Source organism: Trachypithecus francoisi, unplaced genomic scaffold, assembly GCF_009764315.1.
Source record: "Trachypithecus francoisi isolate TF-2019V2 unplaced genomic scaffold, Tfra_2.0 Lachesis_group2, whole genome shotgun sequence".
Classification (NCBI taxonomy): domain Eukaryota; kingdom Metazoa; phylum Chordata; class Mammalia; order Primates; family Cercopithecidae; genus Trachypithecus; species Trachypithecus francoisi.
Window position 1 is genome coordinate 25,505,131 of NW_022681465.1, and position 26,188 is coordinate 25,531,318.

Below are 26,188 nucleotides of genomic sequence, written 5' to 3' on the forward strand. Positions count from 1 at the left end.
CCCGCCTTGGCCTCCCAAAGTGCTGGGATTACAGGCTTCAGCCACCGCGCCCGGCCTTCAAGTTAAATTTTCTTTCGAAGTTTTAATTTTCACAGGACAATCCCTGTACATTACATTTCAAGTTTTTTTTTTTTTTTTTTAATAGACAGAGTCTCCCTCTCTTTCCCAGACTGGGGTGCAGTGGCATGATCTCGGCTCACTGCAGCCTCCACCTCCTGTGTTCAAGCAATTCTCCCAACTCAGCCTCCTGAGTAGCTGGGATTATAGGCGCGTGCCACCAAGCTGGGCTAACTTTTGTATTTTTGGTAGAGACGGGGGTTTCACCATGTTAGCCAGTATGGTCTCGAACTCCTGATCTCATAATCCTCCCACCTTGGCCTCTCAAAGTGCTGGGATTACAAGCATGAGCCACTGCGCCCGGCCTACATATGAATTTAATCATAAATGCTCTTCCCCATTCTTCCATATAGTATTTTACACTGGTGAACATTTGTAAAATATATACATTTGCTCGTTAGTAGACATAGGAATTCTACAAGGATTTTTAAAGGACTTATATTAGATAATTCTATTGCATACTACCTTTAAAAATAGGCATTCTTTTGTGTTTAAATTCGCCCTCTGGTGGTTAGTACATAGCAGAACATTCTAGGTGCTTTGTTTACTCACTGACAGGTGCTGAGGACACTGGCTGCTCCAAATTTTCTATGTGGAAAGAACTTACGAACAGCAATTTGATTTAAAGACATAGCTACTTTTGGTATGATAGGCGTGCTGGTTTGTTTTGGGGTAGCGGCATTAAGACACTGAGGAGACATTAAAGCACTGTCAAGCCACTTCTTGCCGCGGCTTCTGGCAGGATATGCAACTATGTACAATATTAGAAACAAATCATTACTATGTTCTTTAAAAACGAATAAAGGTCTTTCACACAGCATTGAATTTATTCTTTCGGAATTAAACACAAATGTGGTGGAGACGGGGACAGGGCAGGTGGAAATTTACTTTTAAGTCCTGATTGGCTAAGCCCTGGTCACAAGACCGTAAAAGAGCAACGTCTGTCTCTCAGAGCGACTCCCACAGCGTCCTTAGCAACCAGCTTTGTGGTTCCCAGCGGCCCAGAGCGCAGCAGCGAGTGATTAAGAAGTCCTGCTTCAGATCAGTTGGGAGCTCAGGTTATTGTCATATTCACCATCCCAGGGCAACTGGAAGACTCACAAAGATCCTCACGGGGAATATTGAGCTTCCTTTCTCAAGGTCCCATAGCTTTGTTAGAAGAAACCTGCTACTATTTTGGTAGGTAAAATGTCTGCTCACAAATGCTTAACATTTTCCAAAATGTGTTCTGTATGTAATTCTAGGAGATGATGTTCTAAAGATTTCTCTGGTCAATACATTTAAAAAAACTATATGTCACACTGCTACTCAGAGAGATTTAGAGTATATATGAGCACAGTAACACTGAGAAATAGGAAAGTACTCGCAACCCCAGACCGGGCCTGCCATTTGGGGCCCTCCTATGAGTCTAAGCAGTCCATCCTGGAACAGCCACCAGGTCATTTGATAGGGGAAGCTTTCTACTGGGGAGAATAAAGGAGATGGGAACTTTCTTATTTCTATGAATAGGGAAATTCATTTAATCTCCCCTGGACTCATTTATCCTGGGGCAACCCTGAATTCAGAAGACCAGTCTTCACACATCTTCTGTGGTTGGTAAAATTGCACCTTTTCGATTTTTATATATTTAGTATGAAGACACTTTTGGATTTCAAAAGAGAAGGTTCAAAAATTTGGCGCTGTGTGTGGTGTGTGTGTGTGTGTGAAAGAGAGAGGGGGATACATTGGAGATGTGTAATAAAACAATTTTTAAAAGCCGTTAATCTTGAGAAAAATATCCAAGTTGTCTATTAGGAAAAATTTCTAGGAGGGGATAAGACTGTTGTAAGAGTCTTATTTACCTTACCATCTTAACAGTATGTCTGAACAAATTCTATCATTTGGTTGGTCAAATAATTTGCTTCTTCAGGTTAGAGTCTAAATCTTGTATTCTCTAATGCATGTTACCTTTCCAAAGTCTTGATATAATTTTAATATTATCTGTTTTTCAGAAATTGTCTTTTAAAGTATACATTTCAACCTTATTTTAATTGAAACTTTAAAAAATATATGAAAAATTAATAGTAAAACTAAAAAAAGAAATCTGGGTCTGTGCCGGGTTGCAGATGAACTACCAAGCACCCATGCAGACTGCTGTAGCCATTTCATGAGCTGAAGCATTTCTCTTTAAAGTATAAACATTCTTGGTTTGGGCAATCCACATACATACTTGATTCAAGGTAGCAGATTTTTATTTCACTAAGACCTATTCTGCATGAACCCTTATCATCTTAATGAGTAGTGCTATATTCTTGCTGAACATCTGATTATCAGAATCATTCATTGTTATGATAAATTTGATAAGTGTTCCTGTTGTGAAGCTCATTGTCCATCCAGATCTCCTGGTAAAGTGTCTGCTCACAAATGCTTAACATTTTCCAAAATATGTCCTGTATGTAATTTTAGGAGATGATGTTCTAAAGATTTCTCTAGTCAATAAATTTTTAAAAACTACATGTCACACTGCTACTCAGAGAGATTTAGAGTATATATGAGCATATTAACACTGATAAATCTTAGTATATGCAAACCTACTTATTTCTGTCTAATCCAGTGGTTTCTCAAACCTATTTCACAACAGAAAGCTTTTCGAGATAATTTCATCCCAAGAAGCTGTATTTTACAGAATGTATTTTAGAAATTAATGTTCTAAACTATATATCACACTTATTTTTGCTTATATTTCCATAAAACCAAATGAATTCATTTCTTTAAAATGTTTCCTACTGATTCATTACAATACCAAAGAAAATAAATCTCTCTTAAAAATACACCACCTTAGTAAATTATTTTATTCCTATTACTTTCATTGCATTTTCAACAGTAATATAATCACTTGCTAAATCTATATTGACTTTAGGTTTACTAGCTTCTTACCACAACATGTCAAGATTTTTGTTGAAACCATATTTTTAACATTATAATATGTATTATGTAGCAGGTGCTCTATACCTGTCTGGTGAATGAATAAATAAAAGATAAGTGATTTCTCTTTTAGAGTTCCTTTCTGCAGAAGACCAGTTATTTAACTGTTTGGTGAATGAATAAATAAAAATAATTGATTTATCTTTTAGGATGCCTTTCTGCAGAAGGCCAGTTAAATGATTTTAACAGTAGTCCACCAGAAAAATGATGAGAACCCAATCTCATGGAAGTGGCCGTGACCTAGGATTTTATTACTGATTGTTTTGGGAAGTTATAGAGAGCATGGAATTGAGAATAACTCTGAAATTCCTAGCTTGTCAGTTTGAGTGATTATATTAACTGAGATTTATTAAAGTAATACTGGATTAAGAGCAGTGTTTAAGGACCTGAAATGAGAAAATAACTGGTTAAGTTATAGACAGTTTAGATTTTTCAAGTACTTGTCTTTAAGCTCTGTGCCCAGAATTCAGTTGTAAAACAAATCTAGAGCTCAAGAGAGGTCAAGATTGGAGGCAGGTACTTGGGAGTCGTTGTTCTACAGTGCAGTTTGCAGCATAGGAATGGATGGCATCGACTCTAGAGAGGTGAGAATGTGAAGAGAAGGGTATTCTGGCCACAGGACGGATATGAATACCAAAAGATATAAAGTATGTGAAAGTACTTTGCAAACAATAAAGTACCATGCAAGAGTTATTATTATTACATCCCAGAAGCCTTACTGAAGAAATGGGTTTGAACTAGGTTTTCAGGAAGGTGTGAGATATCCTAGGATTGTATTTGATGTTATATAACAGAAACTCAACTCCAACAACTTAACTAAATAGGGATTTGTTTTTCAAATAACAAGAAGACAAAAAGTAGGAATCTCAGAGATTTTGTGGTTCATCTCTAATGCCATAAATGTTCCAGGCTTCTGTCTTTGTGTCCCATCATTGTTGTAGGTGGTTTTCATCTTCCTGGTCATCTCTTGATAGCAAGGTGACTGTTCTATCATCATTCTTACGTCTGTCATCCAGGGAGGTAAAAGAAATCGAGAAGGGATAAGGAAGAAGGTATTGTGCCTCTATCATGAAAGTGAACTTTACCAACATTCCCTACTAAGCTTTAGCTAGAACTCGTAGGTGCAAAGAAAGCTTCAGGAGAAATGTTTTTTAGCCAGAGACTTTGCTGCTCCAAACAAAATTAGGGTTGCTTTAATAAAACAATGGAAGAATGAATATTGGATAGGAAGCTAGTGGTACCAAGAGATATAGCAGTCCCCAAGAGTATAGATGATAATGTATATAGGGAGAGTTGTGTGAACAGAAGTAATTCTTTGCTAATAGCTAACAGTCTATATAGATTTTGAGATTTGTAGGATACTCATTTAGCATCTAATTTAAACATAATGGCACCCATAGATAATAATCTCAGTAGGCCCCCAAATATAAACAACTTGTGATCAATGTGCTAGTCAAGAAGTAGCCAGGATTTATTATATTTGAGCTGTATTACATTGATAGAAAAATGTAATAGATATTTTGCCAAACAGGAAAACACACAGCCCCACCTATCTCTTGCACTTGAGATATGTTTCTGTTTGAACACATAGTCTTCAGGTTATGTGTCAGCTGGTCTAATGCCTTCATGGAATTTCAGTTAAAAACTAACCACTGCCAAAAATCACAAAGGAGAAAATAGATAATCTGAATAGACCTATAACTATTAAAGAAATGGAATCAATAATTAATAGCCTTCCAAAACGGAAAGTACCAGGCCCAGATAGGTTCACTGGTGAATTTTACCAAACATTTAAGGAAAAAATTATATCAATTATCTGCAAGTTTCTTTCAGAAGATAGAAGCAGAAGAAATACTTCCTAACTCATTCTTTCAGGCCAGCATTACCCTAATGCAAAATAAGACAAAGACATTACAAGAAAAGAAAACTACAGACCAGTACCTCTCATGAAAATATACTCAAATAGCCTCAACAAAATATTAGAATATTGAATTCAACAGTATATAAAAAGAATTAACTCTGTGTCTACTTCTGCTCCTGGATTTGTTTACTTCCACTAACATACAGATAGATAACACAAATAAGCAAATAAAAAGTATTATGGCTATGGTAGCCAGCCTCTAAGATGCTCCCAATAATCTTCGCCTCTTGACATTCACACCCTTTCATAGCCCATACTCACATTGAATCATGGCCCGTCTGTATGACCAATAAAATGTGGTTGCGGTAAAGTAATGATACAGGCTTTGCAAGGCTAGGTATAAAGGTATTTAAGCTTTCATCTTTTTTTCTTGGATTGTTCTCTCTGGGGGAAGCCAGCCTCCATGAGAGCACACAAGAAGCTCTGCAGGGACGTCCACATGAAGAGGAACTGAGGCCTGCTCCAACAGCCAGTGTTAACTTGACAGCCATGTAGTGAACAAACCACCCTGGAAGTGGATCCTACAATCCTAGTCAAATTTTTAGGTGACTGAAACCCCTAGCTGACTGACTGAACCTGCAGCTGCCATTTGACTGCAACTTCATGGGAAATCCTGAGCCAGTTATACCCAGCCATGCCACTAACAAATTCCTAATCCAGAGAAACTGTGAGAGATAATAAATGGCAGTGAGTTTTGGAGTGATTTGTTACACAAATTAGATAATTAATACAACAACCAAGGCTTTTGTGAGTTTGTTTTTCTAAAGATGTAGGGGAAAATGTAATTTCATTGTCTAAGAATTTTTATTTCTGCCATATCCTTTCTTCTCTCATTCTGTCTTGCATTTCCACCCTACCACATCTCTATCTTCTGCAGCCTCCCACTTAACCCCCAACCCCTGACAATGTTTTATGTGATATCAATAAAATACTAACCTGGAATTCAGCTCTCTAATGGTTTGGCTGCTGCAGAAATAATATTTTTATGGGTTTTAAGAGGTGATTCTAACTATCAGGGGCAGTGCCACCTGCTAGGCAACATCTGTAAATGCATGGATGTGCTTCTGCTTCTCTGCCATAGCTGCCTCTTCTGAGATTCCTTTTTCTAAGCCACCCTGGGATTCTGATGAATAAAATTATATTTCTCTTCTTGTTTTAAACTATGTCTTTCTTATTTGGGGTTTTAATATACAAAACAGGTAAAAATGGAGCTCCTCTGGTCAGTCTAGGGAGGCAGAACCACCCCCTCTTACTTCCCAAACACTGACACACACAGGTATATATATACACACACACAATATGCAGAGTCACACATCTCACACATATGATAGCTTGTGAGTCATTTCTGTGGAACATAGCTTGAAATTCAAAATTCTATATCAGTATTTCTCAAGGCAGGAGAGGTTGTGATACTGTTATCTTGAGAGCAACAGTTCTTACGAGGTACTCTCTCAGAATTGAGGAATATATTTAGCAACCCTGGACCCTGGGCACTGAATATCCTTTATCAGAATCCTAGACATTATGACAAACAGAAGTACATCCATGCATTTCTAGATGTTACCCAGAAGGTAGTACTGCCCATTATAAAACCACTTCTTAAAACACACAAAAAAACTTATTTCTGCAGCAGTCAGACTGTTAGGGCTACATTTTATTGGTGTCTCACAAAATCTATCAGTGTTTGTTGTAATGTCATATATTTATATTGAGTGTAAAAGACTGCCCCATGAAACCATTTATTATTTTTACCTTCAGGAGGTTATTCATTACATTATATTCTATCTTCTTTATGATGGCTTTAGAAAAATTGTCTTATAACTTTACCAGGAACAACTTTTTCCCCTGTAACTGGTTTGTTTTTAAGCAGTAAATGGTTGCTTTGAGAATTATTTTAAGATGAATGTATACTATACCTTTAGCAAGTGAGTATATATGAATTTGTGGCATAGATTTTGTATGTTCATCTCACTATGTCTCTTTCTTACCCTATTTTATTCTTATCTATTTTTTGCCAGTTTAACATTTAATTGTCTCATATTTATTTTTGGAACTCATCTGAAAGACTTTTATAAATGACAGTGCACCAACAATTGAGCATGTATTAATGTGGAGTGGTATATTAATAGGAAGAAGCATAATATAGCACAGAGCACTCAGTCAAGCTTCTAATCCAGAAAGTGTATGATTTTATCTGAAGTAATTTGGAATAAATTTACTTGAAGGCAAGCTGTTCTATATGAGAAGTTGGGCCAAATGTTGATTTGGACAAAAGTGAATGTAGTAAAGTGGGAAAAAAATCTTGAAGGCTGGCATCAAAATAACTCTTAAACAATGAACTATTACAGAGAATTCCACTTGAGTCATGACTCATTCCATCTTCCCCTGCAAGTGCAACATAAGGTAAGCTGAACTTCGTGCAGATGTGGCCAAGATGGTGGGACTCCCTCTCCCCTCAGCTTCCAGTCTAGGGTTACTGTATCTTATTAGTAGGGGCAGTCTGCCAGCATTTCTAATCCCCTTCAACTCAAATTTAAAAGACTAATTTCCTGGTGATTGTGGCTGAGAAGTTGGGGGCTCTCTTACTTCACCCAGTCTTCATGCATAAGAAAGAGGCTTTATATTAGGATCAGCAAGACAAGAATATTGATACCCTAATTTCCCTCATTGCAACTCATTATGGGAGAGAAGTTTCACAAGAGAAGAGGCAAGCCAAGAAGACTGGAACCTACTGCCCTGCTCAGCTCCTAGAATAGTGGCTTGGAGACTGCCCAGGGGAAAGGCAGTCTGTAAGAAAAAAACTCTGAAATCCTCCGCAAAGAAATTAACTTTATTTGAAACATAAGGTTCAAGCCTAATGCTGCTCTTGAAAATAATTTCTTCTCTAAATTAAGAGCAACAAGCTGTACTTCAGGACATCTAGTTCATCAGAGAGAACCGGGACAAGGGACAGCTAAGAACAGCCCTCAAAACTGTATCTGCCTGCATTTAATTGGATCAGACTGCTCAGCAATTTATACTCTAGAGCATTTTTTAAATCAATAGAGTAATTAGTTGATAGTTATTGGAGACTAATGGGCTGGCATGTAACACAGAATGAGGCACACAATTTAACAGAGAGAGTACAGAAAAAGACAGAGAGCCTTGCCAAATTCACTGTCATCCCAAGGTGACAGTGTGAATGCCCAAGGCTGTACCCTCTGAAGAGTGGCATCAAAAGCTTCACAGAGTAGAAAAAAATATAATTTGCTAAAATATCCTAGCCAAGTCATAAAATAAACCAACAATAACAAAAACAAGCTCAGAAGAGGGAGGAAGCAAATCTGTACCCTCAATTGCTACAATATAGTCCCTAAAATAACCAATTTCTAACAAAAAATTGTAAGACATCTGAAGAAGCAGGAAAGTGACTCATATTCAGGAGGGGGAAAAAGCTGCAAAAACTGCCTGGAAAAGGGACCAGATATCAGATTTGTTAAAGACTTTGAAGTAGCCATTGTGAATATGTCCAGAGAACTAAAGGAAACCATGATTAAAGAGGTAAAGGAAGATATGAACACAATGTCTCCTCAAATAGAGAATGTCAATAAAGAGAAAATATTGAAATTTTATACACATGCACAATTATATATGCGTGTGTGTGTATGCACACACACACACACGCAGAGTCATGTGCTGCATAGTATTTCAGTCAAAGATGATTGCATATGTGACAGTGGTCCCATAAGACTATCATGGCAAACCGTAAAGCCTAGATGTGTAGTAGGCGCTACTATCTAGGTTTGTGTAAGTAGACTTTTTGATGTTTGCCCAATGGCAAAGTTGCCTAACAACTCATTTCTCAGAGCATATCTCTATCATTAAGTGACACATAACTATATATATGAACACTATTCCATGAAATAAATGGAAATTCTGGAGTTTAAATTTATTAGATGGTCTGAATCATAGATTTGAACTGGCAGGCTAAATAATCAGTGTACTTGAAGATACAATAATAGAGTTGAGTGCAATCAAAGAAAAGAGAAAAAACAAAATGAAAAAATGAGTAGAACTCTTAAAGAGAAATAAAAGGACTCCTTTAAGCAAACCAACTTTCATGTAATGGGAGTATTAGAAGGAGAAGAGAAAGAGAAAGGAGTATAAAAATATTGAAGGAGATAATGGCAAAAAGCTTCACAAACACTAAAAAATATTAATCTTCACACTTAAGTTCAGTGAACTCCAATTAGGGTAAATACAGAAGAGATCCACTCTCAGACATTTCATAGGAAAAATGCTGGAAGCTAACTGCAAAAAGAAAATCTGGAAAGCAGCAAGAGAAAAATGACCCATCACATACGAAGAACATAAATAAGATTAACAGCTATCCAGAAATGCTTCTCATCAATATAATTCTGCAATTTAATATTTTCACCTTAAAATGTATTCTGTTTTGAAAACTTCATAATAATCTTGTTATGGATACAGTTCTTTATCACTTGTCTGAAAGCCCTGTAGGTAGGCTTTTGTAATTCAGATTTTTTCTGATTTTTAAAATGATAACAGAATATCCCTAATGAAGTCTATCTAGAACGACACTCTATAATCAAATACATAAACATATTTGCAAACAAATATATGTAGATTTATACTAAATTTGACAAATATGTATAATTTTAATATTACAGTTTATATTGTAATAAACTGACAAGTGAAATAGTTGGATGATTATAGATGAAAAATATTTGGATACTTCTTAATTCTAGGAAAAATATTCAATATACTCTTAAAGACATACAGATTCAAACTAAGTTAAAGACCTTCTATTAGTCCATTCTCACTGCTATACACATATTACCTGAGACTGGGTAATTTATAAAGGAAGGAAGTTTAATTGGCTCACAGTTCCACATGGCTGGGGAGGCGTCAGGAAACATGCAATCGTGGCAGAAGGCAAAGGGTCAGCAAGGACATGGTGGCAGGAGAGAGAAGAATGAGAAGTGAAAGGGGAAGAGCTCCTTATAAAACCATCAGATCTCATGAGAACTCCCTCATTATCATGAGAACAGCATGGAAGAAACCACCCCATGATGCAATCACCTCCCACCAAGTTCCTCTCTCAACATGTGAGGATTATGGAGATTACAATTCAAGATGAGATTTGGGTGGGGACAGAGCCAAATCATATCAGACCTGTATATAAACACAATGACTTTTAAATCATACCTCAGGTTGCTTAAGGACATTGGGCAAGAGGACATACTGGTTTTGCTATCTTTGTTGTCAGGTAGTATTTGAGCATCTTATGATGGGATGGAAACAGAATTACTAAGTAATGAGTTAATACTTTGAAAGTTGGCCTTTTAAATGACTTTTTCAAGGATCATGTCAAATCAACATGGGTCCAAGTATTAGCAACAGAGGAAATGGCATCATTAATACTGAACTCATTCAGATCTTGGATTCTTGGACCTCTATTAACTACAGCTAGCCCACAGTTAAATAAAATTTTATACTTTTATTAATAGAATATAAAATTTCATAGCCATATGTCTTTGTCACAGATGTTACATTGTGTGTGTGTATGGGGGGGTGGGGTAACAAATATTGAAAATGTTACTTTTTACAAGAGGACCAGGAGAGGCTATAAAGAGCAGTTGTCTGAGAAGAATAAAACTTACAGTTTTTGTTCTAGTCCAGATTGCCTATAATGACCTCATGTCCCTGGTACAAAGTGGTCTTTCAACTAGTCAAGAAATACTTCTCTGATTATCCCTTCTTTATTGTCCACTTAGTGATGTAGACAAATTGCTATATACTTCATACACCATGTATATTGGCTTTTTCTAATTACTGTCCAGTTTATCCTGTACTATCGGTACACACACACAAAAAGCCAACCAGTGCTTAGTGTCCTTAAAACCTGTAGCTTTCCTTCCTTAGTTATGGTGAATGTTCTTCTAAAACATAGCAGTGGTACAGAACTGTTTCTTTAAGTTTAGGACTAAAGTTTTGTTGGCAAAAAGAGTGACAATCTGTAAAACAGGGATCCCCATAACACTGGCTACAGACTAATGCTGTGGCCTGTTAGTAACCACAGCAAGAGGTGAGTGGTGAGTGAACAAATGAAGTTTTGTCTGTATTTACAGCTACTCCCCATTGCTTACATTACCACTTGAGCTCCACCTCCTGTCAGATCAGTAGCAGCATTAGATTATCATAGGAGTGCAAACCCTATTGCGAACTGTGCATGCAAGAGATCTTGATTGCAGAGTCCTTATGAGAATCTAATGACTGATGATCTGTCACTGTCTCCCATCGCCACCAGATGGAACCGTCTGGTTGCAGGAAAACAAGTTTAGGGCTCCCACTGATTCTACATTATGGGGAGTTGTATAATTATTTCATTATTAATTACAATGCAACAGTAATAGCAATAAAGTGCATCATAAATGGAATGCACTTGAATCATCTGGAAATAATTCTCCAACCCTGTCTGTGGAAAAATTTTCTTCCACCAAACTGGTCTCTGGTGCCGAAAAGGTTGGGGACCTCTGCTGTAAAATATTTGAAGAAATGTATTCTGAGCCAAATATGAGTGTTCATGGCCCATGACACAGCCCTCAGGAGACCCTAAGAATATGTGTCCTAGGTGGTCATGGTACAGCTTGGTTTTATGCATTTTAGGAAGACATGAGGCATCAATCAAATACAATTAAGATATCCATTGCCTTGGTCTAGAAAGGTGGGACAACTCAAAGCTGGGGTGGTGGGTTCCAGGACATAGGTAGATTTAAAAATTTTCTGATTGACAATTGGTTGAAAGAGTTATTATCAGTAGAAAGGAATGTCTGGTTTATAATAAGAAGTTATAGTGACCAAAGTTTTATCATGTAGATGGACTTCTCCAGGTAGCAGGCTTCAGAGAGAATAGACTGTAAATATTTCTTATCAGACTTAAGGTCTGTGTTGATGTTAAATGCTGGCCAGCTTTCCCTGCATTCCAAAAGGGAGGAGGGTATAATGAGGCATGTCTGACTGCCCCCTGCTTTCCGTCATGGCCTGAACCTGTCTTTTAGGTTAACTCTGGAGTGCCCTGGCTGAGAGGAAGGAGCCCATTCAGATGGTTGTGGTTGAAGCAGGCTTAGAATTTTATTTTTGGTTTGCAGCTTTCATCAGATATCACCTTAGAGAATGTGTTAATGTAATTTTCAGAAGAATGTTTTTTCATAAAGATATTCAGATATTTTATATCAAGAAGCTTCCTAACTTTATACAGTCAATCTTTTGAATATTTACACTGACATTCAGTGTTCAGTTCTTCATGATCAGTTATGTCTTGTTTAGTGAGCCATAAATCAATCATTTCCTCTATTCAGTTTAGTATTATTTCTTATGTTCACTGGTCATTTACATTTAGTCTCTATACTTTTGCTTGCTTTTCTTAGTCCTTTTAATTACAAAATTTACATTTCTTCAGCCTAGGGATTTTTTTTTTCATAATTTCTTTAATTACTGTTTCATCTCTATTGATTCTTTTGCTCCTTCATGAATGACCTAAATGACATTGATTTAGGCTGGTTAGATTACAAAACAATTAAAGGCCTTCATGTTCCTTTATGGTTTTGAAGAGAAAGAATTATATTTTTAGCTACTTTCAAATTTTAAGTTTATTGTTCATTGGATGAAGATATTTATATTCTTTGAATGAAGGGCCAAAATAGACAAAAAACCCTGTTAAGGGGCAGATATGTGTAAAATATGTCTTATTCATATTTAAATTTATATTTGTCTATTCTCTAGCTCTTGTCATACTTTTACAGAATGTGATATTAATCAAACGTTTTTCTTGGGTAATTATTCTCCTAAAATCACACCAGCATTATCATGGAATTTAGCATCTTCAGATGTGATAATGTTGGTTTACAGGTCAGTCCTTTTTCTCTAGATTTAATTTCTTAAGGAAAGGCACCATATTTTAATTATATTTGTATCTCTCAAATACAGGAATCTCAAACATTATTAGCACTTTTATGTTTTGTGAAAACTGAATCAAATTGAGTTTTCTAACTGACAGTCACTTAAAATGAATAATTTGAATTCTATTTGGTAGTGCTAAATATAAACTGGTCAAAAACAATTCTTTATTTTTAGTTTGTGTTTTTGTGTGTGTGTGTGTGTATTTATTTCACATTGTTATGTTGGACATTGTGTCAACTAAAAGGTTAAATAACAGACATTACACCTTAAAGAAATTTTAAGTTAATTTTATTCTAAGCCAATTTCGAGGATTAATAGCCTGAGGAACACAAAACTCACCCCAAACTGAAAATATGTCCTCTAGTGGGCTATACAAGACACAGTTCTGTTACACAGAAAATAGGAGAAGGGGAGCAGTGAAACAAAGGTGACATTCTTTCAATTTTGATTGGTGCTCAGAGTCTTTATACACAAGATAAAGCAAATATGTGGTTACCACTGTATATAGGTTAAAAGGTTAATGAGCATATAGGTTTCCTAGTGTCTGGAGGGAGATGATTGATTATATCCTGTTTTATCTGATGGACAAGGTTGTTATCAGTACATGTCAATGAACTATTTGACAGCCTTCAGCCCTGCAGCAGGGAGTTCCAACTTGCCAAATTATACTCTTAGTTGACAGACTAGATGAACTTCCTGTGGCTCAAAAGTAAAAGTAGACCCAAGAGTCCATGGCAGGGTGAGGGGTGCAGTCCCATTCTCTGTCCTTAGAAAGTATTACCAACTTTGTTTTTCTGCAACCAAGTCAAAGAATAGTTCCTGAAAACAACTGCAGCTGAGAATTCTTCCTGACTATTAAAGACCACCTAATGCCAACCCACCAACCACCTGGAACCAACCAATTAAGAGAGGCTGGTGATTTGGGGTTTAAGTCCACCCAATCAAGACTGTTCTTCACTGCCCTGACTACAGTTCCTTGCACTGCAGTTTGCCTTTATAATTTCTAACTCTCTGCCACCCAGCTTGGGAGTGCACTTCTGTTTTACAGAAGGCTGCATCTCCCCAATCTGAAGATTGATTATTTTTTTTAAGAAGATAAGGCATCTTTTGTCTCCATAGATCTCGTGGTCTTTTGTTAACAAGCTTTAGTTTATAGGCCTGGTTTTTATTCCATATGTCAAATCTGCAGCCGTCTTGGGTCACTTAAAGTTTTTTTTTTTTTTTTTTCAAATTTTGAAATGAAAAGCTTTATCGCTTTAGCTTATAAACTTGTCTTATTTTTTTTTCTTATGGGTGCATAGTAGGTGTATATATTTATGGAACACATTATATTTTGATACAGGCTTGCAATGCATAATAATCACAATATGCTAAGTGGGGAATCTATCTCCTCAGCATTTATACTTTGAGTTACAAACAATCCAATTATACTCCTTTAATTATTTTTAAATGTATAATTAAATTATTATTGACTGTAGTAAGCCCGTTGTACTATCAAATACTAGGTCTTATTCATTTTTTATACATATATTTTGCACTTATTAACCATCCTCACTTCTGTCCCACCCTTCCCAGCCTGTAGTAACAATCCTTGTACTATTTCCATGAGTTCAACTGTTTTGAATCTTAGATCCTACAAATAAGTGAAAATGTGTGATGTTTGTCTTTCTGTGCCTGTTTTTATTTCACTTAACATAATGACTATCCATATTGTTGCAAATTAGAGGATCTTTTTCCTTTTTATGGCTGAATAGTACTCCATTGTGTGTAAATGCATTTTCTTTATCCACTCATCTGCTGATGGACATTTAGTTTGCTTCCAAATCTTGGCTATTGGCTATTATGAACAGTGCTATAACAAAAATCAGAGTGCAGATATCTCTTTGATATACTGATTTCCCTTCTTTGGGGTATATACACAGCAGTTATATTGCTAGATGTTATGGTAGCTCTATTTTTAGTTTTTTTGAGGAACCTCCAAAATGTTCTCCATAGTAGTTGTACTAATTTACATTCCCACCATGTATGGTGGGCTCCCTTTTCTCCACATCCTCTCCAGCATATGTTATTGCATGTCTTTTGGACAAAAGTCAGTTTAAATGGGGTGAGACTGTATCTCCTCGAGTGGGCTATACAAAACACAATTTTATATATTCTGATACATAGAAAATTGGAGAAGGGGAGCAGTGAAACAAAGGGGACGTTCTTTCAATTTTGATTGGTGGTCAGGGACTTTATACACAAGATAAAGCGAATATGTGGTTACCACTGTATATAGGGTAACAGGTTTTGATTTGCATTTATCTGATGATCAATGATGTTGAACACCTTTTTACATGACTTTTTGCCTTTTGTGTGACTTCTTTTGAAAAATATCTATTCAGATGTTTTGCCCACTTTTTGATTAGATTATTAGATTTTTTTCCTATAGAGTTGTTTGAGCTTCTTAAATACTTTGGTTATTAACCCCTTGTCAGATGGATAGTTGGCAACTATTTTCTCTTATTCTTTGGGTGGTCTCTTTGTTGATTTTTTTTTTTTTTTGCAGTGCAGAAGCTTTTTAACTTGATGTGATCACATATGTCTACTTTTGCTTTGGCTGCCTGTATTTGTGGGGTATTACTCAATGAATTTTTGCCCAGACCAATGTCCTGGAGAGTTTCTTAAAGGTTTTCTTGTAGTAGTTTCAGAGTTTGATTTTTTTTTTTTTTTTTTTTTTTTTGAGATGGAGTCTCACTCTGTCACCCAGGCTGGAGTGCAGTGGCACCATCTCGGCTCACTGCAAGCTCCACCTCCTGGGTTCACACCATTCTCCTGCCTCAGCCTCCCCAGTAGCTGGGACTACAGGTGCCCGCCACCACACCTGGCTAATTTTTTGTATTTTTAGTGGAGACGGGGTTTCACCATGTTAGCCAGGATGGTCTCGATCTCCTGACCTCGTGATCTGCCCGCTTCGGCCTCCCAAAGTGCTGGGATTGCAGGCGTGAGCTACCACGCCTGGCCCAGAGTTTGATTCTTAAATGTCACTCTTTAATTCATTTTGATTTGACTTTTGTATATTTCAAGAGATAGGGGTCTTATTTCATTCTTTTGCTTATGGATATCCAGTTTTCCCAGCACTACTTATTGAAGAGACTATCTTTTACCCAGTGTATATTCTTGGCACCTTTGTCAAAACTGAGTTCATCGTAGGTGTGTGGGTTTGTTTCTGGGTTCTCTCTTCTGCTCCATTGTTCTATGTGTCTGTTTTTATGCTAATACTATGCTGTTTTGGTCCCTGTAGTATATTTTGAAGTATATTTGAAGCTCTGTAGCGTAATTTGAAGTCAGTTAATGTGATTCCTCCAGTTTTGTTCTTTTTTCTCATAATAGCTTTGGCTATTCTTGGTCTATAGTGGTTTCATATAAATTTTAGGATAGTTTTTTTCTATTACTCTGAAGAATTTCATTGGTATTTTGATAGGGATTGCATTGAATCTGTAGATTATCTTGGGTACTGTGGACATTTTAACAATATTGATTCTTCCAATCCATGAACATGAAATATATTTCAATTTTTGTGTGTGTCTTCTTCAATTTCTTTCACCAATATTTTATAATTTTCATTATAAAGATCTTTCATTTCTTTGGTTAATACCTAGGTATTTAATTTTATTTGTACCTCTTGTAAATGGAGTTACTTTCTTGATCTCTTTTTCCCACTCTTCACTGTTGGCATATAGAAATGCTACTGATTTTTGTGTATTGATTTGTATTCTGCAACTTTACTGAATTTGTTCATCAGTTCTAATAGTTTTTTGGTGAACTCTTTAGATTCTTCCAAATACAAGGTCATATAATTTGCAAACAGGGATAGTTTGATTTCTTTTTTTCCAATTTGGATGCCCTTTGTTTCCTTCTCGTCTGATTGCTGTAGCTAAGACTTCCACTACTATGTTGAATAACAATGGTGAAAGTGGGCATCCTTGTCATGTCCCAGATTTTAGAGGAAAGGCTCTTTCCATTTTTCCCATTCAGTGTGATACTAGCTGCAAGTCTGAAATATATGGCTTTTATTATGTTGAGGTATGTTCCTTCTATACCCAGTTTTTTCAAGGATTTTTATCATGAAGGGATGTTGATTTTTATCAATCTTCTCAACAACTGAAATAATTGTATCATTTTTGTCCTTTATTCTGTTGATATAGTGTGTCACACTGATTGATTTGCATACATGGAAGCATCCTTGCATCCCTGGGATAAATTTCTTTTAGTCATGATGAATAATCTTTCTAATGTGTCATTGATGTTGGTTTGCTAGTATATTGTTGAGGATTTTTGCATCAATATTCATCAGAAATATTGGCTTGTAGTTTTTTTAAAATATGTATTTGTCTGGTTTTGCTATGAGAGTAATACTGGCCTCAAAGAATGAGTTTAGAGATATTCCTTCCTCCTATATTTTTTGGAATAGTTTGAGTACAGTGGTATTCTTCTTTAAATATTTGATAGAATTCATCAGTGAAAACATGGAGTCCTGCACTTTAAGACATTTTATTATGGATTTGATATTATTGCTTATTATTGGTCTGTTCAGATTGTGAATTTGTTCATGGTTCAATCTTGGTGGGTGTGTTTAGCAATTTATTTCCTCTAGATTTTCCAATTTTTTGGCATAGAGTTGTTCATAGTAGCCATTAATGATCCTTTGAATTTCTGTGGTATCTGTTGCAATTTCTCTTTTTTCATCTCTGATTTTATTTGAGTCTTCTACCTTTTTTTTTCTTCATTTGTCTAACTAAAGGTTTGCCAATTTTGTTTATCTTTTCAAAAAACTGGCTTTTATGGTAATTGATTTTTTTTATTTTTTTCTTCATTTCAAAGTCATTTAGTTTTGCTCTGATCTTTAGATTAGACTGGGTCTCACCTGGAGTCAGCATGTCTTATTTTTTTTCTTCTAATTTTGGGTTTGATTGGCTCTTGCTTTTCTAGTTCTTTAAGATGCATCATTAGGTTACTTATTTGAAGTTTTTCTTCTTTTTTGATGTAGACATTTATAGCAATAAATTCCCCTCTTAGTACTGCTCTCATTATATTCCATAGATTTTGGTATGTTGTATTTCCATTAACATTTGTTTCAAGAAATTTTAAAATTTCCACCTTAATTTCTTCATGGACCCACTTGTTATTCAGGTGCACAGCATTTAATTTCCATGTGTTTGTATAGTTTCCAAAATTCCTTTTGTTATTGATTTTTTAGTTGGATTCCATTGTGTTCAGAGAAGATGCCTGATTACAATTTCATTAAAAAAAATTTTTTGAACCCAGTTCTGTGACCTAACATATGGTCTACTCTAGAGAATGATCCGTATGCTGAAGAGAAGAATGTGTATTCTGCAGCTGTTGGATGAAATGTTCTGTAAATATTTATTAGGTCCATTTGTCCTATAGTGCCAATTAAATTAGATGTTTCTTTGTCAATTCTCTATTTGGGAGATCTATCTAATGATGAAAGTGGGGTATTGAAGTCTCCAGCTATTCATTCATTGAGATCTATTTCTCTCTTTAGCTCTAATAACACTTGCTTTATATATCTGTATGCTCCAGTTTTGGGTGCATATATATTTCCAATTTTTATATCATCTTGCTGGATTGACTACTTTATCATTAAATAATGACCTTGTTTCTCTCTTCTTACAGTTTTTGTCTTGAAATATATTTTGTTTAAATAAATATAGCAACTCCTTCTGTGTTTTGGTTTTCATTCATGTGGAATATCTTTTTCCATCTCTTTATTTTGAGTCTATTTGTATCTTTACCGGTGAAGTATGTTTCTTGTAAAGGAGAAATCATTAGATCTTGTTTTTTTCATCCATTCGGCCACTATTTTTTTTTTTTTTATTGAAGAATTCACCCCATTTACATTCAAAGTTATTATTGAGAAGTAGAGAGTTACTCCTGCCATTTTGTTATTTGTTTTGTGGTCTTCTCATCCCTCTTTCCTTTCTTCCTGTCTTTTTTTTTTTTTTTTTTTTTAGTGAAGTTGATTTTCTCTGGTGGTATGACTTAATTTCTTGCTTTTTATTTTTTGTGAATCTGTTGTATATTTTTCAGTTTGCCTTACCATTAGGCTTGCAAATACTATCTTATAACCCATTATTTTAAACTGATGACAACTTAGTGCTGATTGCATGAAGAAATAAACATGCAAAAACTAATAAAAACTCTACCGTTTAACTTCATTCACCTGCTTTTTAACTTTTTGTTGTTTCCCTTTACGTCTTATTATACTAGTATGTCTCAAAAAGTTTTGTAGTTATTATTTTTGATTGGTTCATCTTTTCGTTTTTCTACTTAGGAGTAGTTTACATACCACAATTACAATACTATAATATTCTGAATTTTTCTGCATGCCTACTATTCCTAGTGAATTTTATGCTTTCACATGATTTCTTATTTCTCATTAATGTCCTCTTCTTTCTGTGAAGAAGTCCCTTTAGCATTTCTTGTGGGAGAGGACTAGTGTTGATGAAATCCCTCAGCTTTGCCTTGGAAAGTCTTTATTTCTTCCTCATACTTGAAGGATATTTTCATCAGATATATACTATTCAGGATTCCCAAGAGCCTGCTTGTTGCTCTATCCCTACTATGGCCAAGCTGGTACCTAAAGTGCAAGACAATGTCACCTTTACTTGCCCCACTGCTTTTTTGCAGACGGAAGGAGTCTTTTACTATAGCCACCACAACTGCAAGTGTACTGGGTCTCACCTGGAGTCAGCATGTCTTAGAGTCTCACCCAGGGCTCATGGCGTCATACCTGGATATTTCTGTTGGTTATTTAGAGCCCAAGGGCTCTTTAGTCAGCAGGTGATGAATCTTGCCAGGAATGAGTTCTTCCCTTCAAGGCAGCAGGTTTCCTTTTGACCCAGGGTGTGTCTAAAAATGTCTTCATAAGCTGGGTCCTGGAACAGGGGCCTCATGATTCTGCATGGTGCCTATCCTGTTGTGGCTGAGCTGGTATCCAAGATGTAAGACAAAGTTCCCTTTACTCTTCACTTTCCTGTTCTTAAGCAGAAGGAAGGAGTCTCTTTCATTGCTGCAAGCTACACTGCCTGAGGTTGGAATAGGTGTGAAGCAAGCATTCCTTTTAGCTGCCCTGGCTGGTGTCTCTCTAAACTGGTGCCATTCTAGTCCACTGGCTCTGAGCCCAACCCAACACTAGTTGTTGCCTAGGAATTGCAGTCTTTGTGTTCACGACTACCTTTCAAGTTTATCTAGGCTGCAGAGCACTTTGGCCTGTGGTGCCAAGGCTTGCCAAGAAACTCAAATTCCAGCTGCTAGGATGGGTGATTCCCTTCTAGTTAAGTCTGGTCCGACTGCTACTTTCATGCACAGGTGCTGGCTGAGCCCAGCAGAACTTTGTACTCCGCTGTGACAGGGCAGCATTGAGTTCAACGTTAAGTCCTGCAGTCACTGCACTCTCCCTCCTCCAATTACACACATTCTTTCTCTGTGCCATGGTGCCATCAGCTGGGGAATGAGGTAGGTGTGGTGTCGATGATTCATGACTGTCTCTCTGACCCTCTCCAATGCCTCTTTCAGTAATACGAAGTTAAAACCAGGTACTGTAATTGCTAACTTGATTTTTGGTTCTTGTGATAGTGCTTTTCTGTGTGCACATGTTAAAATCTGGTGTTCCTGCAAGGGAGGAGGTGCCAAACGGTATAGGCTTCTATTCTGCCATCTTGCTGCTACTTTTGCCATTTTATTTGGATGTTCCTTTTTCTGACAATTTCTCCCTTTTGGTTGATATCATCCAATGGAGGACTTTGAAGACTATATAAAATAATTTAGAGATTTGAAGAGGACAGGTCTCATATTTTTAGAATTATAGCATTTAGGGGATCAAATTGGAATTCTGAAATGCCCTTGTTCTCCTTTTAATTCCTATGTGAAACACCACCATCTGCTATGTCAATAAGGATGCAAAAGCTACTGTATTTCTTTTCATTATGTGAAAAGACTCTTATCCTGTGCTGATGTCTTTTCATTGCACAGATAAATGAGATGATCATTGCATTGGGATTATTTCTTTAGTAGCTCTTGCGATGTGATGATGTGTTGCATTGTCTGCAGTATTGCTGAGATGCCTTGAGGAGTTGGGTGGAAGAATATTCAATGTGATGTACTTTTAATAATTCTTGAGAATTTGAGATTAAAAATAAAAATGAAAAGCCCTTCCTCAGTCAATCAGAAACAGAGGAAAGAGACAAAATGGGCATTGGAAGATCACCTTTATGCGCTTTCTATGTCCTCTGGTTCAAATTGATGAACTACAATTTTGGTTAGAGTTGTATTCCTTTTGTGACATTTGTAACCTTTGCAGCGTTTGTAACATTTGTAACATAGAAACATTAGAAAAATAATCAATAATGCAGTGAGTAACTGAGAGGTCCACTGTGGTAAAGACAATAGAAAAGAAACAACATATCATCGAAAAGAACATACATTTTGATAGTTGGAACATATATCACCTGAATGTACATTTTGGTAGTCTGTGAATAATCAGATAAATTTTTCCTTTTTGTTTGTATTTGTACCTCAAAATAGTTTTGATTTCATTTAGAACTGTAATTAACTGATCATTTATAATATCTCATTGCTGGTTCAGACAATCTTTTGCTGCTGGGAGTACAACCTGAGAAGGATCGAGTTCAAATTCCCAAAATATTTGATTATCAATGTCCTCATTATTATAAGTGTTAATTTTTCCTAGAAGTAACTTCCCTATGAAGCCAGTATTACACCAAGTAGCAGTTTAATTTAAATCAAATATTATCTGATTGTAAGCAAGCTCTGAAACAGTTATAGTCTCATTCTTTTTCCCTTCCCAACAGAAGCATCCTTTTCCTATACAGCATATATTATTTTGGAGGGGGGTTGAAATTAGGGTCTGTGATTTCAGGATTCCAAATGTTTTGGGAACAGTACCATTCTTCCTGAATGTCTTTACTATCTAGAACTAAAACTGAAGTATTACACACACATGCGCGCACACACACACACACACACACACACACACACATACTGTATATGCAGGGTGCTTAACTCTGGTAGTAATTTTTCAAGAAAAAGAAGGTCTATATTTTTTCCATAAATGTATACCTTGTGCTTCTGCATCCAAAATGGTTGGTCATGTTTTAGAGGCACTCTGCTTCCATTTGAATTGGAAGCAGACAACATGGTCAGTAAACCTTGTTAAGTTTCAACACATGCTTTTTTCCATTGCTGAGTTTTGGCATAATTCTTCATTACTTGAGCAGTTTGATTTACTGACTTAGCAATAGCATCATTATCTTCCTATTCAGCTTCCCAACCCTTATATTCCTTCTGAAAGAGTATTCCTTCTAATCTATTTAGATTGGCAAGTATTGACTCTTCTTGCCAATATATTTCTTTATTAAGTACATTCTCAACTTGTCCTAATATCCTAAGTCCTGCCCCTATAGCATCTAATGCTGTTTTTCCCTTAGTTGGCCAGTGCTGTGTTATCAAACATGTTTGGGTTGTTGATAAGACGCGTTTGATAAGAGAGCAAACATGTTGTTGCCATTGGGCATTTATAGCAGAAGTGCAGTTTGGGTACAGGTTGACAACACAAAAATGTTGGGTGTTCCAAGTTAAGTTGAGATGGATAATAGTTACCTGTGGATGTAGTTTAGTCTGGATATGCCAAAGGCTTTCCACATTCTCTCTGGTTGGATCCTCAAATTATCCTTCAGTGATGTCCTTGTTCATACCCATTGTATGAATCCCAGTTTCTTTAGAATGTTTCATAGACCTCCAGTCACAAAAATAAGGCCCCTGACCCCTAGAACAAGAAATACTATAAGGCACACTAGCTGAAGCTGTTTTCCATTTTATCAGGGCTTTTGGATACTAACTGATTAACTGTATTCATAGCAATACAGTGATCTATTTGCAAAGTGTTAAAAACTACCCAATCAGGCATGTAATTGGGAAGAACTTCCTGGATGTGTTTCCTTAAACGGGGGCCCTGATAGTATCTTATTCCTAAAAAGAAGATGCTCTAGGAGCATTGGGCTAATTACAAAAACTTGACATCAGGGTTTCAATGTCCACTTGATATTGAAAAATAAAGGTTTGCTTTGCTTCCATATTAATTAGATTAGTGGTTTCCTAGTAAGAGGGATGGGAATCAAGCAAAGGAGGGGGAATTACCAGACATTCAGTCATAATAATGAAAATACAAAAACAAAAGATATATGTAGAAAAAATTAACAGGAGTACAGACCTGGTCCAGTATTTTGGAAAATGCTGCTTACTCAGATGTCATCTACTTTCCATCCTTGAAGGGCTCAGGAATCTTAGAGGTCTTCTCCAATTATGGAGATCTCTGGTAGACTCAGAAGTCTTCTGTAAATGACTTCTGGTAAAACTCAGAAGTCAGGAGTTTTCTGTAAATGAGAAATGTAACACCAGGAGTGGAACACATCAAGTTTAGTTGCACAGTGATTATAGCTGCACAGGGATGGTATGGCAATAATACTTGATAAGGTTCTTTCTAATAAAGTTCAGGTGAACCCTTTAGTTGATGTCTTTCCCAATAAACATAGTCCTATGTCTAGTATTCTACTTAAGACCTTCACCCCCAGCAGCAGTGCACTGTAAACAGAGTTTTATCAATTTAGCCTTTTAGGAGGGAAGTTTGGTTAAGCCTTGACAGAAATGGAGCATATCCCCTTTCAATAAGGTTGGTTTCTTTATTGAATGAGGATGGAGAAATTCTCCACCCAGTCTCATCCAGATTAACCTGTAGTTATCTCGCAGGGGGATAACTGATGTTTTCCAAAAGGAGTTGCTCTTAGGTTAACCAAAACCAATGGAAGAGACTTGGACCAAGTAATTTAAAAAGGCTTCGTTAATTTTGCCAGTTGAGTTTTTATTATTCTGTTTGTTCATGCCACCAATGCAGAGGACTGTGGATGGTTTACACAATAAAAATATTGGAAAATGGGCCTGATTTTACAAACTGAGAGAACTATCTCTCCCACCAAATGAGTTTCCTATCAGTGTGTAATTTGGAAGGAATTCCCCAAGAGGGAGTTATCTGTTCCAAAATAAATATTTTCCTACTGCTTGTGCAGTGACTGTTCTACAAGAAAATGCTTCAGCATATTGAGAAAACATGTACATCTTAACTAGTATGTATTTATAACCTTGGTCTGGAGGTAATTGGATAAGATCCGTTTGCCAAATTTCAAAAGCTCCGATGGGCAAAGAGAAATGCCCTTGAGATCTGTGAAGAGGCGTCCCTGGATTATGCTTTGAACAAATTGAACATTTTGCATAAACCTTATGAGCTATGCTAGTAAGGGTTTCCCATAGTGTTGGTTTCCCCAGGCAATCATTTTCGTAGGTCCCCAGTGAGTAAGCTTATAAACATGTTGTAGCATAGCAAACTGAAATCCCATCAGCAAATTAGGTCTGTCATTGGGTCCATACCGTAAATTACAAGCGAGAGTGGGGGGCTTTTGTCAGGGGGTAGCACTCCTCCTTGATTAGCCATATCTGCCTTTTTCTCTCTAAAGCTTTTTCTTGAGCTTCACGGAGCACCTTTTTGATATAGTTTCTTTTAAACATAGCTACTTTTGTAGTTTCATATGCTATTTGTGTTAAAGTAGCCTTTTTGGCTGCTGCATCAGCAAAATGATTTCCTTTACCCTCCGGAGAGTTAAGTTTGGAATGTCCAGGAACTGTAATAGCCACTTATTTTTTTTTTGTAATTGGATGGCTTCTAAGAGGTCAGAAACTTGACAGCTGTGTTTGATAGGTTGTCCAGAGGAGGTTAAATATTCTTTTTGCTTTCGTAACATTCCAAGGTCATGAGCTACACGAAAAGCATAATGTCTGTCAGTGTAAATATTAGCCATTTGTTTTCTGGCCAAATGACAAGCTCTGATGAGTGCTGTTAACTCAGCTAACTATGCTGATTTTTCTTTAAGTAAGGGATTGCTCTCTATGATGTCTGCAAGGGACACAATTGCATAGCCTGCCCATTATTTCTCAAATCTATCCCTTAGATATGATCCATCAACAAATCAGATAACATCAGCATTTTCCAGGAGTATCTCCTGTAAATCCTGTCTGGACATCAAAAGGTGTTCTGTGAGAAAAATACAGTAATGAGTTATCTCATCAACTGTTTCAGGCAGCAAAAACAGCGGCAATGAAGAGTATTACAGGGAAAGATAGTAACATGTGGATCAGAGAGTAAGAACACTTCTTAAGAATCCAGTCTGCTAACAGAAAAATGCTGAGTATAATATGTGAATTCCAGAGAGCTTCTACAGAATGAGATACATATAAAGTCAACAGAGCCTCCATTACAATTTCCTGAGTGGCCTTGAGGAGCATGACAATGGCTGAAGTGGCCCTCAGACAAGGGGGTATGCTACAGGGTCTAATTGCTGACTATCATGGCCAATAGATTATTATAAGAAAGTAGGACTATGCTGTCCTCCATGTTTTGGGGTTAGAACACTCAGCATCCTGCTGTGACTCTCATGAAAAAAAGGAAAAACAGCAGCCCAAATATGGCCCCAAACAGGGGCTCTTGTAAGATTTTCTTTTATTTCTTGAATAGCTCTTTGTTCTTCTGATGTCCAGTACATGGGCTTAAGTTGATCTTCTTTCAACAATGTATACAACTGCTGTACTATGAGAGTAAAACTGGAGAACCAGCTAGGGTAGCCAGCTAGGCTTAAAACCCCCTTAGCTGTCTAGTTTTGGGAGTGGGGTATACAAGAATTCTAGTTACTCAATTTGGATTTATGTGTGGTCCACCCCTTAGAAATTAAATGTTCCAAATATTTTACTTCTGTTAAGCAAAATTTGAGTTTTTCTTTGGATGCCTCATGACTTCTCTTTGCTAATTGTTCCAGCAAGTACAGGGAATAGGTTCTACAATATTGCAGATTTGTGGATCATTACAAGAGATCATCCGTATACTTAAGTAGAATGGAATTTCCTTCAGAATTTAACTCAGCCTTGTCAGTTGTTAATATTTACAAAAGATGAATTGGACTTTTGGTATAACTTGGGGCATAACATTCTAGGTATATTGAAAGCCATCTCAGGTAAAGGTAAACAAATATTTCCTGACAGGGTCTATTGGTATGCTAAAGAAACACTTATATAAATTAATTACAGTGAAATATTAAC

General features: G+C 36.5%; 1 protein-coding gene across 2 annotated transcripts in view; it reads left to right on the plus strand.

The window, feature by feature from the left end:
- Positions 1-421: 421 nt before the first annotated feature.
- Positions 422-26,188, plus strand: part of TMEM232 (transmembrane protein 232) — a 294,516-nt gene continuing 268,749 nt past the window's right edge. For both annotated transcript variants that reach the window (XR_004429706.1, XM_033178954.1), the window contains exon 1: positions 422-1,296. The gene's annotated coding sequence lies outside the window, so the exon portion shown is untranslated. The remainder of the gene's footprint in view (positions 1,297-26,188) is intronic.